The 16,489-nt window shown below is 38.4% G+C and overlaps 1 long non-coding RNA gene across 1 annotated transcript in view; it reads right to left on the bottom strand.

The window, feature by feature from the left end:
- Nucleotides 1-10,203: 10,203 nt before the first annotated feature.
- LOC136839448 (uncharacterized) overlaps nt 10,204-16,489 on the bottom strand; it is a 45,993-nt gene continuing 39,707 nt past the window's right edge. The window contains exons 3-4 of the long non-coding RNA XR_010853342.1: nt 13,365-13,565; nt 10,204-10,940 (exon numbers count right to left, since the gene is read on the bottom strand). This is a non-coding gene — a long non-coding RNA (uncharacterized lncRNA). The remainder of the gene's footprint in view (nt 10,941-13,364; nt 13,566-16,489) is intronic.

Raw genomic sequence — 16,489 nt, 5'->3', positions numbered from 1 at the left:
AATAGTCACTGGAGTTTGAAAACTTTACAATGCAATGCTTCTCAGTTTGTTATTATTTCAGTGATGTCACAGGCAAAAGGATATCACGTTTAATAGTAAAATAAAAGATTAAGGATTACAAAAGTGATAACTATGAATTGAAGAAAATGCGTCAATGTTTGTATTCCATGTGAATAATGTCTTTATGAATTTCGAATTTAGGAAGAATTTGCAGGGTTATCAGGTAGGACACATTGACTAAACTGCTGAAATATAATGCTCCTTCTACAGCAGTGGCCACGATAAGCCAAGAGGTCATATCAGTTTGCCAAACGTTGTGATCTCAATTCCTGCCTTTCGTCCAGACGGTGCTCGTTAATGGTGACTTGATGATTCGTGCTCCTATCATAGCACCGAGACAGAGAAAAGCATATCGTTAACTTGGCTGTCAGCCCCTAAAATCTGTGACCCACAATACTTAGTTGATGAAGGTAACCATATCCGGAATACTTAGACAATTTTTATCCTTCCCATTTTATTGAAGAGGCCCTAAGGCCAGAAAGAAGTTTTATGACTCAGCAGACAAGCATCCTGGTCAAAGTAAGAGATCATTTCCGCATCATTATAGCACTGAACAGCAGCTTAGTCCATTAATAACACAGGTACTGTAACAAGTAGAGTTTACATATGGAAGTTTAATCATATCAAAATTTACTACGAATAATATTTGCAGTATTGGTAATGACGGCAGCAATGCGAAGAACACAAGAGTATACGCTGTATTGTCATATAAATTAGACCCTGTAGGGCGGCAGTGCCGTCAGTGCACCTCATGCGGTGCACTGTAGGCATTGCTTAAGGTTCTTTGCAGCGTGCCTTCGGCCCCTAGCTGCATGAGGTGCACTGACGGCACTTCCGCCCTACAGGGTCCTTTCGTTCCTTTTACTGTACCTCTTTTCATATTCTCTCTCTTCCATCTTACTTCCCACTTTCCACCCTCTCCTAACAACTGATTCATAGCGCGACTGCCAGGTTTTCCTCCTGTTTCACCTTTCCAACCTTTTACTGTCAATTTTTGTTTCAGCGCTGAATGACCTCATAGGTCCCAGTGCTTGGCCTTTGGCCTAAATTCTATATTCAATTCAATTAAATTCAAGATAAATTGGAATATAAAAAATTATGGCCAGAGGCCAACCCTGGGACCTATGAGATCATTCAGCTCTGAGAATAATGTTGAAACAATTGTTAGGAGAGAGTGGACAGTAAGATGTAAGAAAGAGAATACGAACGGAGGTATGGTAAAAGGGGATGAAAGGGGTTGCAGCTAGGGGTCGAAGGGACGCTGCAAAGAATGCCTACAGTGCACCGCGTGAGGCGCACTGATGGCACTAACCCCCTACGGGGTACATGCTATAAAATGCAACCTTTACAGTCTATTTTATTTTGGGGAGATAGGTTGTCATATAATATAGGCTCCCCCACTCGTAAGTGGTCACGTCTGTAGCTGTTCACGGGTTGGGCACTCGCTACTTAACTAGTTTATTTTTTTTAATCTTTTATTAGAGAAAATATACAATATGTTACATTTTTAATAGTATTACAGTCAGAATATTCACCGTTACACCGCAGGACAGAGTAACAGTGGGCGTACTGAAGGACAACACGGACTTTCAATAACAAAATCCTAATGAAAAATTCAATGATGACAACATCTGTTCTTACCCAATAGACCTCCCTGAAGAATCATTGCTGCAACTCCCATGCATCAACGAAGCCGGGAGATGTGAAATCAAACATAAAACCTTCAAGAAAGATTGTTGCCACCTTCAGGGGACCTATCCGAGCCAGTATGGCTTAAAATATGAGATGTCTCCCAACAGAGGAAGCATACACACCAGAACCCTTCAGGTGCTTCCGTTGCGACCACCATCAGGACCGTTGCGAAGGACCCACTGTTTGTGCAATATGCAGCAAAAGGTACGAAGCCCAACAGTGTCAGGAAAAATTTACGGCGAACCCACTACTCCTAAGTCCCCCAGCTGTTAGAATCACATGCATTGATCCCACGATGCAGTTGCAAGATTGGCTTGCACTGCACAGTTAAAGGCAAGATCAAACCCATCAAGACCCGGCACCAGTACCTGCTCCTGCATCCCAGCAATCAACTTAGCAAGAAACACGACCGAAAACAGACAACCCGTGGAAGCAACACCAGTTTCTCGTCAAGAAACGACAAACCCCCAACCAACGACCACACCACTCCTCACCACCGCGTTCCTAACTCCACCCGTTTACCTCGGAACTCAAAAACACCTTGCAACTGTGGTTACCATATTCCTAGATCGCACCCCATTCCTTAACCAAATTAGATGGAAATAGATAATTGAGAGAGAGAGAGAGAGAGAGAGAGAGAGAGAGAGAGAGAGAGAGAGAGAGCTTTCTGAACTCGGTGAACAGCACTCCAGAAGTTGTTAATCGCTTTGATTTGGAGTTGCCCCGTCTCTCTTATTAAATCTTTCCCTTTCCCTGTTCGGACGTTTAATTCCTAACGAACGAGTCCTTTAACTATCGCATGTCTTACACCTAAGCTGTCACAATTTATTTTTATCACCTTGCTGAAAGGGGATAAAAACAAAATTATACACTTACATTCTACAGTACGCTTTAGGGTGGCAAAAAATTAAATTCCAAGTCTAAATAAAATATACTGGCAGCATAGTTGTCCTCGACACACCCGCAACCACACGTCTTCCCTTCACTCGAGGCGAAAAAACCCTTTTCTCCCATTTAGAATTTTTCCTTTTCCTCCATCGATTCTTATGATGCTTTTTAATTTCGTAGTTTCTCTAAGTTAAATACGACATGGAATATCCGTAGTTTTTCATTTTTGTTATTTTTCTCGTACGATAAATTTTTTCCGATTTTCCTTGCTGGCCCTCTACGAGTGGCCGGGACTCGCTACTGTCATTCTCTCTCCTAATTTCGGTCAGGTCACCTGAGGGTTTAATGGGTTTGCAATCCTGCCTGTTTAACTTTTCATATCACCTGACCCTTTATCACTTTTACAGAATTGATTGGCTCTTTCCTAGATAGTGACCCCCAAGGGTTTTCGGGGGTCGTTATCTAGGACTAATATTTCTTGAGGGTCATTAACTTGATATTTACAGTCATTTGTTTATGTTTTAACAGTCAACCCCAATGGACATGTACTCAACGCGCCACAAAGGTGGATACATAATGGGTTGAAACCCTTGGAGGTCACTGTCTAGGAAAGATACCATTAACTTAACTAATTTTATTCATGACAAATTCTATGACTTCTAAATCACCGAATGACTCTTACGGGCTGCTATATGAGCAGAACCCCTTCCTTGCTGCGTAACTTTAGCTACATCACAAACAACAACAGTAGCAACGAGATAGGTAGACGTGGGTACGTAAAACTGCAAGAACATAAAAAACGGTTAGGGAATTCTCTTGAGAGGTGCAGTTGAATGGCCATATTATGGGTTAGTGGGGAGCAAAAGAGCAGGTCATACAAGGAAGGTGGAATATTTGCAATACGCTGGTGGCAATTAATCCTTTATGTAGGAAGACAGACATACAGACAATGAAGGTGGAATATTTGCAATAAGCTAGGTGACAATTAAGCCTTTATGTAGGAAGACAGACATACAGACAAGCTAGCCTGGCATTCCATAAATTAGATTTAAGTAAGTTTCTCTTGGCCTCTGATACTGTGTTACTCATCTCTCCACGTACAGGTTGTCGAAGTAGCAGATGTCACAGCAACAGGTTTACCATCTACGAATCACGGCTTACGGACGAAAGGCAGCAATTAAGATCAGATTAACAGATAGCGGGAATAGCTATTACATGTGCGTTGGTTGAGAAGGGCCTAGTGCAGAAGGTGGAAAGCTTCCATTTTTAAACTTTTAAATTTTCTGACATGAATTTTTTCAAATAAATTTTCTACTTTAACACATAATTGCGGAATCTCACTGATTATTTCCGGTCGCAGTATGGGGATGCATTACAAATTAGTGTGGTGCAGTACAGCACTTTAAAATTTAAACTGCCTTTACCAGAGTTAGACAAGAATGTGATGCTACCCTGGCGGAATCCTGCGGGAATTCTGTAATTAGCATCTGGCTCACGGTCTAGACCTGATATAGATAGTGTATCTATCTGGATTTCACACATACTTGGCATCTGGCAAATAATTTTTTTCCATATGTAATCCCCTTGGATTTTTGCCCTTATATTTTCCTTTCCCGTACATTCAAATACGTGTAAGTAAATTCTGCCAAGGTTGGGAGCCAACTGTATGTATCGTAAGTTTCTAAATACGCTGGAAGACTAACGGGACCAATAAATGAATTAAAAGCTGATAAAAATATACACCTGACAAAAGCTGCACTGGTAACCTTTAAAGAAAATACAGAACAAAAATAAATATATTTTGGGTGATGAACATACATACAGAGCTAAAGAAGTCCCGCTGACACTGTTAATAATAATTTCAACATAAAGGTGAAAGAATTGCTGCAGGGAAATGAACTTCTCAATGAAAATTTGTGTGACTTCTCCAACTTGACCGCAGACGTACCTATTTCAGAAACGCATAAGATAAATTTTTCCGTTTGGCCAATAATTAGTTCTGCTGGTTCTGCGCAGACAACTTATTAAAATATCTCGTTGATAATATAAATTCGTTGATGGATACAATTCTAGATTCTAGCAGAAGAAATAATGCAAACTGGTAAATAAACTGAATATGTACAGATTAATAGTGGTTCCAGTCTTCAATGATGATTTTTTGTAATTTTTATATTAAACAGATGACAGAACAGATGGACATGCTATTCTCTCAAAAATATTTTATTAGAAATGATTAGTGATTGGGGGAAAGTTGTAAATTTTTAATTAACTGGTAATATTCAACTCAAATTTTGGTTCGGCCAGTGGAATTTTTTTTATACAGGAATATTAACCAACGATATTCCAAAAAATGTAAAATGATTTATATACACTAAGACGCAGTTTGTATCTAACCGTGTAACGACAATGGGAACACATCTAACCGGGTAACGACAATGGGAACACATTTAACCGGGTAACGACAATGGGAACACATCTAACCGGGTAACGACACTGGGAACACATCTAACCGGGTAACGACGCTGGGAACACATCTAACCGGGTAACGACACTGGGAACACATCTAACCGGGTAACGACAATGGGAACACATTTAACCGGGTAACAGCAGTTTTACCATATCTAACCGGGTAACGACAATGGGAACACATCTAACCGGGTAACGACAATGGGAACACATTTAACCGGGTAACGGCACTTTTAACACATCTGTTCGGGTAACGACAATGGGAGCACATCTAACCGGGTAACGACACTGGGAACACATCTAACCGGGTAACGACAATGGGAACACATTCTTTGAAGGATTAAAAGAATTGTCACTGATAAAATTCATAATAAGATGGAAAACAATTTCAACATTTCGTTTTTATATTGATATTTTCTTGGAAGTAATAATCTACACACATGCAAAGTTTAAATGCTAGTTCAAGTTTTTTGCATACAGAAAACCCACCAATATTTCCGCATATGCTCATTGTCATTCGAGCCACCACTCGGAAGTTTAACATTCACACTAATGCATTTAAGGACATTGTGTATGCAGCCATGAATATTCTGATAAAAAAATAATTATTAGGATTGCAGGCAAGAAACTAACATATCTTGCAATTCCATTAGATGATTAATTATCAGAGGGATGGCCCGGAAACAAATCCCTCGCCGGTCACTGACTGGTTCTTAATTTTCACCAGAAACTCATGAGCAGCCGGTTATAAGGAGGCTAAGGTGAACAGAACGAGCCTTGAGGGTCAGGTCCCGACCTGAAGCTTCTCCCTATGGTTCTAGGTTCCTGAGTTAGGCTGCGGAGGACGAGAGTCACAACTCACTCTGAAGGGTTTAAGCAGAAGATGGACGAAACTTATTGACTCCTATGAGCATGGACTGGAGGAGAGAGAGATCCCTGCCCTCCAGTTTGAAACCTGCCTCAAAGCAGGGCAATAGGACTCACTGCAGGAACTGAGAAGAACTTATCTCAGTGAAGATGGAGGAGTAAGTCAGAGGCAGCTCTAACTGGAGAGAGCCCCAGTCTACAATACTAGTCGAAATAGAGATAGTTGATCGGGATGTACCTGGGCATGGGGGCAACGAGGAATTACACCCTTCATTGTTCACTTTCCTTATTCAAAATGACGCTGGAAAACACACACACACACACACACACACACAACCACAGGTGATATAAAAAGTAGTTCCAACTTGGTGGTCAGTCTCGACTCGACCGAAGAGAAAATGTTTACTTCCAGCAGTGAGTGGGGCATTTTCCCCTAATTACCCGCCTACTGGTTATCAAGTTTCAACAACCGATATCAACTCCCACAAAGAAGGCGATGGTTTGTATTCCCCTAGGAATATACAGAAAGTTTACTTATGATTATTCATTTTCTTGTATACGAAGAACAATCGAGAGAAAAAAATGTAACGATTAGAACAATGCAACATTTAAAAGGCCTTTGTCGCTATGAATTGCTGTATTATCGGGTGTCACGTAATTTGAACAAATTCTTTGATGTACCATGGTTTCGCTTTATGCATTGCTCTGTTGTGGTAGTTCATTTTTAAGAGAACATTTTGAACGTTACTGAAATAAGCTACTGACTCTGTTTCCTATTCGAAAGTTACAATCATGAGGTTTCAATTGTATTTGGGGATCCGTGGTAATTTGTTCCACATATTTCTAATTGCACTGATTTAAAAGTATCTCACAAATACAATCATTCTTTTGTAAGGGGAAATTCGTTATTAATATGTTCTTTAGTGCATTTCTTAAAAGTAACATTAACATTAAACAGTTTCAGCATTCTGGGGATGGACATGAATTGGTCACGAATGGTACTTTAATGTTATTTATATTAAGATATTTTTTTAGGTATAAGTTCAAACAAGATTTTTCTTGTTCCTAAAAAAAAAACTCAGTCAATAAAATCGTATGGGATTTATGGTTTTTCACAACTTCCTGGTACTTCCCGAGCTCAGCCTCGCAAGACTCAGGCCAACTGACGTTAGAAACGCGGATGAAAATGAGAATTTTGTTGTGGGCTGTTGGTTTGAATGAACAAGGATATACAATAAGTATTTACATTCATGGACTTCCTGTGCCCCAAAAAATTTAAGATATCTCTATCATTTCTCGAAACTAAAACATGCAAAAAAATGCCAACGTGTCACCTACTTCTGTTTCTGAGGTATATAAATTTGATAGAAGCTACCAAGACATTTAATGTTGTTAGGAAGCCCTATTCGTCTTTATCAATGAGCCAAGCATAAAATGCATTAGCAACATACCTAATCCACAGGATACCCTTCGGAGTGTCCTGGACAGGCACTTCGTTTCGGAAAAACTTCACATCTTTATATATAAAAGTAAATGTTTGTATGTTTGTTTGTATGTTGGTGAGTTATAGAAATCCAAACCGCTTGAGCGATCTAGACAAAATTTGGCACGTGGCCACCATTTGACCCAACCTTACAGTAGGGTAGGTTTCAAACCGGTACCCCCTCCCCCTTCCCCTGGGCACTTATGTGGTAAATAAACTCTACGGGTTTATCATACCCCATTTCATGTACTTGAAACCATAGGAATATATTATTGAAAATGCTTTTCAGTCACCACCGTAGTACGTTGATAAAAGTACAGACAGCACAGCAATATTTGGATAAAAGGGACAGTCACCACAGTAATACCTGGATAAAAGGGACAGTCACCACAGTAATACCTGGATAAAAGGGACAGTCACCACAGTAATACCTGGATAAAAGGGACAGTCATCACAGTAATACCTGGGTAAAAGGGACAGTCACCACAGTAATACCTGGATAAAAGGGACAGACAACAGAGCAATATTTGGATAAAAAGGGCAGTCACCCCAGTAATGTCTGGATAAAAGGGGCAGTCACCACAGTAATACCTGGATAAAAGGGACAAACAGCATAGTAATACCTGGTTAAAGGTGACAGAAAGTACAGTAATACCTGGATAAAAGGGACGGTCACCACAGTAATACCTGGATAAAGGATACAGACAGAACAGTAATAACTGGATAAAAGGGACAGGAAGCACAGTAATACCTGGACAAAAGGGGCAGTCACTATAGTAATACCTGGATAAAAGGGCCAGACAGCACAATAATACCTGGTTAAAGGGGACAGACAGCACAGTAATACCTGGTTAGAGGGGACAGACATTATACAGTAGTAATGCCTGGATAAAAGGGACAATTACCACAGTAATACCTGGAAAAAGGGGTCAGACAGTACAATAATACCTGGTTAAAGGTATCAGAAGCACAGTAATACCTGGATAAAAATGACAGTCACCACAGTAATACCTGGATAAACTGGACAGTCACCACAGTAATACTTGGATAAAAGGGGCAGGCACAACAGTAATACCTGTATTAAAGGACAGTCATCACAGTAATACCTGGATAAAAAGGAACAGGAAGCACAGTAATACCTGGTTAAAAGGGACAGTCACCACAGTAATACCTGGATAAAAGGGGCAGACACCACAGTAATACCTGGATAAAGGGGACAGACAGCACAGTAATACCTATGTTAAAAGGGGCAGACAGAATAGTAATACTGGATAAGAGGGACAGTTACTACAGTTATACTTAGATAAAAGGGTCAGGCAGTACAGTAATACCTGGTTAAAGGTGACATACCGCGCAGTAATACCTGGTTAAAGGTGTCAGATAGCACAGTAATACCTGCATAAAAGGAAGTCACCACAGTAATACCTAGGTCAAAGGGGCAGTCACCACAGTAATACTTGGATAAAAGGGACAACCCTTTCCCTTTTCCCTCCCCCTATATGTAGACTGTCATTTAGAGTTTTCCCGGGCAATGTCGGGTTGGTCAGGTAGTATATAATATATGTTACATAGTAATGGAAATAACAAATTGCCCAGTGTCATATATAATTTTGGTTCCTAATACTTATCTCCAAATATAAATATGCAATCGTTACAAAGTTCTACAGAACCCACAGTAAATAGCATATTTTTCCATTTCTTCTTCAAAAATTCAAGTAGTCCATCTACTGGCACGTCTGTAAACACCGAGCTGACAAAGTGATAAGGATTTCGAAATACGATTAAAAACCTACAAACATAGCGTTTGAACAAGTTATTGAGCCAGTAGCTTTTTCAGTACATGGATGAGTGCAACCAAGCTATTATCTGCAAAAAGTACTAAAGAGATTGTACTGTAGCGACATTATAAAAATCCGAACATTGATTCGTGTTTTAAGAAAAAGCATGTTGAATTGGCTAACAGCAGCCGAAGGATGTATAAACTGAACGAACTGACAGTAAATAATACTTCTGGACAATTTATTTATAAATACAGTAAGTGTAGTTTGCATTCCTATGCATTGTTGCCACAGAGGTAACGGCAATTATTTATGAATATTTGTATCACCTGACACTGAGGTGGTGTAAGAACACGCAAGAATTTCATTAATTTTCTTGTTTCAATCCTTCCTCCAGATCAGTGATGAAATTCAATGTTTTGTTCATTACATTCCTTACACAAAATTCTAAAAAAAAAAAAAAAAATCTGATAACTGAGTGACTTAAGAACAGACTCATTCTATTGCAAGGAGGACGGCCATTACCCAATTGACCCAACTAAGCTACGCCCAAGAAATATGTACCTAACTGACTGCGTTAAGTTATTTATTATTAGGTTATTTATGTGGCGAAACATCAATAGACACTCAGTGTCGAGATCGTCCCAACCGTGGAAGAATGATTTTTAACCGCATATCGCATTTACATTTTTAAAACTCCTACTGTCAGACCTCCAATATCAGTCCAAGCCTTTTGTTTTACGTAAAATATCCATCATTCAGTAGCAATTCATAGTTAACACAAAGCTTTCCTGTTATCAGCCCACCTTGAAAAAATAATCATTTTTATTCCCTTGACTAAATTTGACTAGTGACTATTACACACATTCAAATATAACTGGAATTCCGAGGGCATTCGTCAGGTATACATCACATGGTAGAAATATAAATTTCAAATGAAACAGCAAACAATTATTGATCTACACTTACCTTGCATATCTGCTGCCAGCAGTAACACAGCACAAGCGCAATGGTTTTTCGAAACGACCAATTTGCGTGCAACACACCACTCCTCGTTCAGGGTCGTAAAAAAATATTAGATGCATTGTACAAAGCAGGCTGCTGACCCAGCCCCGCATTAAAACTTTCCCAGTCATCACCGAATACAACTTGGAATACTGTTCAGAATCTTCTATGAGTGCCACTGGGGATACAGTGCAAAAGTCTTCTCCATATGTAACTTGGAATATAGTTCATGACCATTCTTAAGTGACACATTCGAACTCTTAATGACGACGACTCGATGGCACTGTTGTTAGCCTGGTTGTATTTTCTCGTAATAATTTAACACCATAAATTGCCAGAACATGTGTGCATGCGAAAAATCATCATCACGGAACGGTTATGATCCCCTGTTCTTAGTCTTGGCCCCATGGTCAAAAGAGAACTATAGGGCAGCACTTCATAGAGCAATTCAGTAGGCTAAATCTTGTTTTCGTCATATAGCAGGCACTAAATATCAACATTTTTAATCCCTTTTTGAACCAGCCTTATGGATAAATATGTCTGGGAGGCATATCGTTCAGACACAATCACTGGAGTTTTAGAGGGAGATGCTAAGAACACACACAATACCTATCAAGACCTGTTGTCCAACTGAAGTGCTTCCAAACCCAGGTGTTTGGGTCTGTCGGAGTCGGGTGCCTGCCATCTTGCCAAAGCAATAACTGAAATACGGTGTTGTTTCTAACATGAGCAAAAGTAAAATAGAAATTTTAGAATGATTCGATCATAAAATATGCTACGCAAGGTTAATGTCATTGCTTTCCAGGTTTAAGCGGACAAAAGTACAACCTTTTATGAATCTGTCATTTAAGACGATGGGTATGTAATAATTTGAACAGGCGGAAACATCACTTTCATGAATCGAAAAAACATAAAACTAAGAATCAGTTTGGGAAAAGGGAAATAAATTTTGTCTTGAATAGTGCCTAAATATTTATGGGTAGATCGCTAGTCAGAACACAAATCAAAATCCTGTGTAGTAAAACAAAAAGTATTGTAATATTTTTTAAATACATGCAAAGCACACGAGAAATCATAACAGACAGGAAATGAGTAAAATGTACGTAATTTCTTACGATTTTCTCGCCATTGTTGTTATTCATTGCGTGTCACATTACTCGTACAAAACACGAATATCAGTGTAAAATAAGATAATAAATGAATAGTTTGCTTAGTGTTAAACTATCATACCACATAATAAGGTTTGCAGGGTTTCTTGGAATCTGTATCTATAGTTGGAAAAAATATCATAATTATGCAAATTTTCCGTTTAGCATACCCAGGGAGGATAAATGACGACATACCAAACCTAGTGGTCTTTAATCTTTTATTGAACAGACGCTAGCCTGACATATTAGTTTGAGTGAGTGGGCAGGGAACTAACGTAGCCAAATATTCACAGCCTAACTTGAACCCAGAATTTGTTTTTTATTCTAGACTTTAACATGACAGAAACTTCCTGTCCTATTCTTTCTAAACTAACTAAACTAAGCTTGTACAGATTACATTTAGTCTGACCTGACTTGTTAACTGGCATGAGTAACATTACAAGACCTAACCTTTAACGAAGCATAGAATCCAACTCAATATTGCTCAAGCAAGGGTTGCCTGACCTAGCCATTTGCATGACATAGATAATATATCCAGTCATTAAGTTGAGATGACCCGAAGTGACCTTACCTATCAACGGTTATGTATCACCTGAAAATTTGCTCTTGGTAATGATGCTGGGATACTTAAAAGGTAAACTAACACTACTGGTTAGGAGACTTCACGTAACATTCAGTATGGCAAAAGGTAAGTAATTGGCCTACTGGAATAGACAGTATTTTTATTATTATTGTGGAACTAGAGATTGCAATCCAGTAAGAGATGTCTTCCTGGCTGGATTGAAGATTTAGAAAATTAATTAAACTGGCCTACTGTGAAGGGGTGAATGCTATTAAAAGTGAAAATGCTTATTTTAAATTTGAGAATTCTTGAGGAAGTGACTAGTGAGGTTACAAGAAAGGCAATTAAAAGACTGGAGAATAAAGGGAATCAAAAGTTGATTGGGACTGCGTATGTAATGTAAGATATTGCTGAATGAGGGAAAGGTTTAAACTGCACAAGTGAGAATAATAATTGTTCCTTTATGTTGAAGGAACGATGATAGAGTTGACTGTAAGAGTTATAAGGGCAAGGTATTAGTATACCAAAGAAGGTATGTGTTACGGTTTGGATTTGAGTTTTAACATATGGTTTGCTAGGAAAAGAGCAGTGGTGGTTTAGACGGATATCTGGTTTTTGTATCAAGTCTTTGTTATGAAGGAATTATGTAGAAAGTTTGGGAGTAATGAGAAAGCACACAGGCTCTTAGAAAGGGCAGCTGGTAAAATTGTTAGGGATGATTTGGAGAGCGCTGAGCGCAAATGGCAAGTATTTTATGATTAAAGTAAACTTGTATAAGAAAACCGGGTAGAAGAGTGATTAGTTTGGTGTAAATGTGGGTTTCAACCAATAATTCTTGGAAAGGATAGATGTAGGTGCAAGTTTAGAAAGTAAGGTGAAGTAACCAGTGTTTGTAAATAATACAAAGGAAGGTTGACAATAAATTTCAGTGAGTAAAGTGAGGTAAACAGAAGCCGGGGAGATGGAATATTGGGTTTCACCATGGACTGTGAAATACGGATACTGAAGTGTGAATGCAGAATGATAATAAAAAAAGAACGGGTATATTCTGCTGTAATGCATGTCCACACGGTATCTGTAAAGTAAAGAGGGTAGAAAGATTTGAGGAACGCGAAATATAACAAAGATTCAGACGTTAAAAAGTATATTAACAGTGAAAAAGTGATTTGATGTATTTTTTTTAACGTGTAAGGATTGTATGGGACTGAGTTATAAAAAGTAGGTATAAATGGTATAACTGGGTTGTAATGGTAAGGAGAAAAAGGGTATACCTAGACACTGGTGGTTAGATGGATTTGGGGGGAGCTTTGAATGGTATAATTAACTAGGAGACAAATTACTAGGAAAAAAATCGAAGTTATTTGTAAAGTTTGTATGGGCTAGATGCTCAGCCGGTGGGCGTTATCTATATCTACCTGTCTGAAGAGGCTGACGTTGTGGGAGTTTCCTGCACAGGAGATTCGTCTTTGATGCGGCAAATGAAGGGAAAATGTAAGCGTCCTGATTTTCTTTGGAACCAGTCATATAATCGTGAAGAAATTTTTGTCCATACGAATATTTAGTAGCTCTCAGGGAATTCTGCACTTCTAATAGTCTGTTAGTCTCCAACTTTATACCTATATAAATAAAAAGTAACAACTAGGTTATGCATCTCATCTCTATTAACATTTTCTCTTCATAAAGAAATGATAATGTATCTAGAGAATACAACTCAAGGACACACTCTGATTCCTTTGTTATAATAATTTTATCTTCGGTCACTGGGTAGAGGAACAGACGCCATTAAACATTTTGTAAAGGATGGCACATGAAAATTAATGAAAGAAGAGGAAAAAAATGAATTTATTTTTGCTGCAATCATGGTAATGAGTTTTCCTTTCAGTTTGCAATAATGCATATATCATTCCGTTCGGCATTACAATCTCTGTGAAACATCAGGTTTTTCAAACGAACTTTTCACCGAATGTTTTTGATTTGTAATTTTAGAAATTAACTACCAAATGATTTTACAGAGATTCTTGGCACCCACCTCATTTCACTCCAGTTTTTGCTTTCGGTGCGTTTAAAGGTAAGCATAATGTACGTAGGGTACTTATTATTTCTGAAATTGTTGTATACCTTAAGCAACTGAATTCATTGTCTAATTGATTTTCTAATGTTTGTCGTGATATTTTCATTTCTGCACGCAGCTGTCAGTCGGCTATTAAAAAAAATGCATCCATTGTCAGCATGGGGCTGGAACATGAATGTAAATAATAAGCAACGTAAGTTATATCGTATATTAAGAAAAAGACGCAAGTTTATATTCTGATAATGAAAACACTCCTCACCTTGTTAACACAGTTAAGTTACAAAGACCTGGTTATAATCCATTCGAAGGTAGGGTTAGCGTGGGATTGTTGGGCAGTTTACTTGAAATAACCATAACAAATTTCGTTTATGCTTTCAGATTCAGAGGAGACTCCTTTTGAATAGCATGTTATACGGTCTACAAAACTGTGAATGTCTTTCTAATCTAAACATAAATTTCTTTAATGGTAATCCTTATTACTGAAGCTCAGGTAACCCAGCATAGCTTCATCGAGACCTATGTTTATTTTGCTTACCGCACAGGGAATGTTTATTGAACCACATAGATTCTTTTCTTGTATTTATAAGCCTTGTAATGCAGTTCATATGTGCATTCGCAGACCCCTTCCTGTAAACTTCCACACTGGTATTTCTTAACCTACTCAGTTGTGGCTGGTAACCACAGAATGCCCACACTAAGACGTGAACTTACACAGAAATAAATATTAATCTCTGATACGTTTTGATATTTCTATTTTTGGTTCTTTCTCTCTCTCTCTCTCTCTCTCTCTCTTGAACGCCCAACTATGATTACAGCCCAGATATGGGCAAGAAAGCTTAATTACTTGATTCAGCTGATGTTTCAGCTTTTAAAGATAGTCTGGTTATGAATGCTTTCCTACTTAATTTCAATAAAAAAAATATTTTGAATGATTAAAGTGACGTGGAAACATTCATATTACACTTAAATGCTAAGGAAACACAACAGATGTCTTGAATCATCAGTTTAAAGACGAAGAGAAACAACTGGATACTTTTCCTTTTCATATACACCCGTTCCTTAAAACAAATTAATTTTAAAAGTTTGCTTTTGTTAGCTAACGATGCCTCAAGCAGAGGAACCGTCACCTACCGCGTCTTCACATACCTTTACCACGGAATTCGAAAATTAGGTATCTCAAATTTAACTGAATAAGGCTCAGATTTTTCTGCCAACTGGAAGTAGTGCACTTGTTAATAATCGCTTCAGTTTATTGTCATCGAAATGGCTTTTAGGTTTTATGGAGTGTCAAAAAAGTTAAGTATATCTTAGTTTAACCAGACCACTGAGCTGGTTAACAGCTCTCCTAGGGCTGGCCCGAAGGATTAGACTTAGTTTTACGTGGCTAAGAACCAACTGGTTACCTAGCAACGGGACCTACAGCTTATTGTGGAATCCGAAAGACATTATGACGAGAAATGAATTTCTATCACCAGAAATAAATTCCTCTAATTCTTCATTGGCGGCTCGGAACAACTCAACACTTAGTGATGTGAACCTAATTTCGGTTCATTATATAAAGACTTATAAGTAGAGCAAATATGACAAAAAATAGAAAACAGCTCGACGTGCATCAAAAGGACAAATATGATCAAAAGAATAGACCAGCAGAGTTCATACTGTTATTACACGAAGGAGTCCATCAATATTCGGAACAGAGAAACTGACACCTAAAGTCCATGCCGTGTCTACAAGCTTTGTACCTCAAACACGAACCCTCTCAAACCCTCACGAACTAAGGCATTATATCATCGCACCGCGCCTTTATTCCTGAGAGATCGTAAACCTTTCATGCCGTCCAGTTCGAGGATAAAACCTCATTGTCATTCGATGAACATTCCAGGGCTTGACAAGGGGCGTTCGCTAACCTGTCCCGCCATTCTTTACGTGAGGAAAAGGAGGAAATAGAAAGCCACGTCGGGGCAGCTCATTTGTCAAAATTGTCTCAGATTTCAGGTATTCAGTCTTAAATTGCATTGAGTTACTTGTCGCTCAAGTTAAGAAGATTCCCAGACCAGCACAATACAAGTTAAATGTATGAAACCCCATATGTGTATATATCTATTTATGTATAGCTTTCATATGCGTTTAGTTAGCTATTGTGTTTTTCTATTTACAGCCAAGAGGCAGGTCTGTTCTGTACAAACTTGTCTAGTTAGTTAATGGATTTGTTGTTTGTTCCATGTGACTCTGAGCCAGTTTTGAATAAAAATAGAATCCTATTATTTGTTCCACGTGGCTATGTGACAATTTTGAATAAAAATAGAATCTTGTTACTTGTTCCATGTGACTGTGTGCCAGTTTTGAATAAAAATAGAATCTTGTTACTTGTTCCTTGTGACTGTGTGCCAGTTTTGAATAAAAATAGAATCCTATTGTTTGCTCCATATGACTGTGTGCAAGTTTTGAATAAAAATAGAATCCTATTTG

This window comes from Macrobrachium rosenbergii, chromosome 6, assembly GCF_040412425.1.
Source record: "Macrobrachium rosenbergii isolate ZJJX-2024 chromosome 6, ASM4041242v1, whole genome shotgun sequence".
Classification (NCBI taxonomy): Eukaryota; Metazoa; Arthropoda; class Malacostraca; order Decapoda; family Palaemonidae; genus Macrobrachium; species Macrobrachium rosenbergii.
Note: the sequence above shows the minus strand (reverse complement) of the source record. Positions and strands in the feature narration are given on the sequence as shown.